Below are 3,633 nucleotides of genomic sequence, written 5' to 3'. Positions count from 1 at the left end.
GTAAGTGACTTCTTATTTGTGTGTGCTAAGTTGCTCAGTCTTGTCCGTCTCTTTGTGACCCATTGTACTGGAGCCCACCAGGCTCCTCTGTCCATGAGATTTTTCAGACAAGAATACTGGAGTGGGTTGCCATTTCCTCCTCCAGGGGATCTTCCCAACCAGTGATTGAACCTCATCTCCTGTGTCTCCTGCATTACAGGCATATTCTTTACCACTGAACCATCAGAGAAGCCCAAAGTACACAGATGGAGGAGGTGGGGGTTAAACCTGGGGCCTCGTACATGCAAAGCATGCAATATACCACTGAGCTACACCCCTTGCAACTTTTTATTGGCCACCATTTAATTGGAAAATAAAGTTAAAAATGCAGGTGTCTGGTTATGTAGGACTTTGAAAGTGCTATATAATTTATTTATTATCTTTAAAGAAACTTTTCCTTTTATTAAAGAAACTCTTTAAGTCATTCAGACTTCTTCGTAAACTCCTTTGTAAACTTTTCTTTGTAAACTCCTCTTATGGCTGTACCTCTGTCCTATAAGATCTCAACTCCTGAATAGGTACTTTTACCTGGGGTTTATTTTCCTTTTTCTTTTTTCAGCTTTTTGTTTTTTATCGGTGGATAGCCAGTTAACAATGTTGATAGTTCAAGTGAACAGTAAAGGGACTCGGCCATACATATACATGTATCCACTCTCCCCACAAACCCCTCTCCCATCCAGGCTGCCACGGAACATTCAGCAGAGATCCATGTGCTATATAACAGGTCCTTTGTTGGTTATCTATTTTAAATATAGCAGTGTGTACATGACCATCCCAAGCTCCCTACCTATCTCTGCCCCTCAGCAACCATAAACTCGAATAATGCCGTATAATTTATACAGACAATAGTAAGCAATGGAAAACCTGATACAGTTTAAGTGATCTATGATGATAATAAAGTTGTTGTTTTAAATTAACCCATTAGAGGCACAGACAGCAGAATTAAAGAGTGAAACAGAGATTATAGTTGTGGGAATTCAGCCTTAAGGTGATGCAAGTTTCGACTAAGTTGTTGAAAATAGCAGTGGTGAAGCTCAAAAGCATAGAAATGGTTATTGGGGCTCAGAGGGAGGCTCTGGCAATAGGTGCTTCTGAGCCAGGGGTCATGGTTGAAGCAAGTTGAATGAAAAGTTAGCAGAAGGTGTTGTCTCAGCAGAAGTTTGAGAAAGTGATACCCTATTTGGGTGGAAATACCATTGATGGCGATCAAACTTTTTGTGTAAAGGGTCAAATATTTTAATTGTTGTGGGACAACTATTGTCTCTGTTATATAGTCTTCTTTTTTAAATTTTTTTTTTTTTTTTTTTTACTAATTTTAAAATGTAGAACAGAAGCTTCAACCTGATTTTCCCCATCAAGCCATATTTCCCAAAACCCCTGCTATAATTTATTGTCAGAGAACAGAATGATGGCAGACATGTCTGGGCTAGAAATCTAGATTTCCTAATCTTTAGCATATATATGTTTTGAAAAGTCATTACTGAAGTGGGTTGCCATGCCCTCCTCCAGGAGATCTTCCCAACCCAGAGATCAAACCCACATCTCTTACATCTCCTGCATTGGCAGGCTGGTTCTTTACCCTTAGTGCCACCCGGGAAGCCCAAAATTAATATAGACTTTTAAAAAAATTTTTAGAATTAACATAATAGTTTCTGAAAATTCTTAAGTTCATAATTCTAAAGAAATTAATGTAAAGTTTGGCTTACATTTGGTTTATGAGACCATGATGGTAAATGATAGAACAAAACAGCACATAATTGTAGCTAGCTGCACTTGGCATCAAGGATTGGGGATTATTTATGTTTTAACCATGGGATTAAAGAGTGTTATAATCTTTTAAAACTGACCAAAATAAATGCATTATAAAAAGCATTTAATAAAACAACTTGAGTTCTTTAATTCTATCTAAATTAACCAAAATCAATGGCACAGCTTAAAGAAGCCTCTTAAACTAGCTAAAATAAATGAGTCCATTTATTCCCTCAATTCAAGTAGATCACAAGAGAATAATTATATTTTCCTGACTGAGTTTTATTGATCTTAAGTTTAACTAAGGAATTTTGCTTCTTACAACAGATTTCTAGAGAGATTCAATCTCATCCCATTAGAACCAAGACATTATTTTATTTGTTTTCTTTAGCGTGATACCTTATTTCGGATAAACTTTTGAAATTTACAAAGCATTGCTTTCTTATAGATGCAGAATTCGGATTATAGAAAGGAGTTTTAGATAAATTCAATATTGTGTTTAGTTTTAGGTACTAAGTTTTGAGAAAAACATTGATATATTAGGTTTTACTTACAAGGAGACAATCAGGAATAGAAGCTATCTATTACTAACTCAAGTGAAAAATAGCCAAAACACCTAACAAAGAAAGACTTTGGATGGGCTGTGCATTTAAAAATATTTATAAGAGCAGAGGAAGTAACGGGTTGATTTATTCATCCATTTATCCATCCATCCACCCCACCATCCATCCATCCAACCTTTTAAAAATTTCCTTCTTTATGTTTGTCATCTTGCATGTGCTTGAGATTCAAAGATGAGTAAGACATCCCCTACCTAAAGAAGATCACAGATTAGTGAGGATATTTAGTTTTGTGGGCACAGTTTTAGCTAAGTAAACTAGTCAGCCTTTGTTTTCTCTTCTTTACGTCTGGATATTAATAATAACTAGCTCATACGGTTATGGTTAGGGGAAAAATTAGGTTGTGAAAAGTACTGCAAAGTGCTGTAGAAAGTTAGATGGTTTAACATTATAGGCTGAGATTTATTGACTAGAGATTACTAACTCATATTTTCTAAATCTTACAATTTATAAATATGTATATGGTGAATCAGTTATCTATTGCTAGGTAACAAATTATCCAAAATTAGTGGACTTAAAGCCACAGTACTTTATTATTTCTTACAATTCTGCTTGTTGACTGGTCAGTTTCTCTGTTGGTCTTGTCTGGACTTCCTCAAGATTCCTCACTCACATGTCTGGGTCCATGGGCTGGCTGTGATCTGAGTTTTTCTGTATATATGTTCATTTCATTTAGCAGTCTAGCTGGATTTTCTTTCATGACAGTGGAAGCATTCAAAGATAGAGAAAACAGAGAGGCATGGTTTCCTACAACCTAGCCCTGGAAATTCCTTTTTATTTTTGCCAATCTTCTCAAGCTCAGCAAGTTATAGAGATAGGTCCAGCCCAGGTTAATGGGACAGAAAAGAGATTCCATCCCTCCATGGAAGGAGAAGTGACATTACATTGCACAAAGGCACAGGGATGAAGGGATTGTTGTGGCCATCTTTGCAATATGATGAGTTTTCATTTCACCTTTGATAAAATCTTTCTATATACAGAGACTGACAGTTGTATTTTTTTATTTTGGTAATCATTACTAGTAAATAATTATATGAAATAAGATAAAGGAAATATTGCAGCTTCTTCTGACTTATGCATTCATTATGAGTAAAGGTTATATCTGTATATGAGTAAAATCTACTAATTTGAATTTTACATCCCATTAGTTGATCTTCAGTGGTTTAACAATAGAAATAAGTCCTACCTTTTACTAGCTGTCATTTTTATTCCTTCATAACAAAAA

The 3,633-nt window shown here is 35.5% G+C and overlaps 1 protein-coding gene across 6 annotated transcripts in view; it reads left to right on the top strand.

The window, feature by feature from the left end:
• Positions 1-3,633, top strand: part of IL15 (interleukin 15) — a 94,425-nt gene that overhangs the window by 39,829 nt on the left and 50,963 nt on the right. The window lies entirely within an intron of this gene.

Source organism: Bos indicus, chromosome 17 (assembly GCF_029378745.1).
Source record: "Bos indicus isolate NIAB-ARS_2022 breed Sahiwal x Tharparkar chromosome 17, NIAB-ARS_B.indTharparkar_mat_pri_1.0, whole genome shotgun sequence".
In the NCBI taxonomy this organism is placed as follows: Eukaryota; Metazoa; Chordata; class Mammalia; order Artiodactyla; family Bovidae; genus Bos; species Bos indicus.
This window is presented reverse-complemented; position numbering and strand designations above follow the sequence as displayed.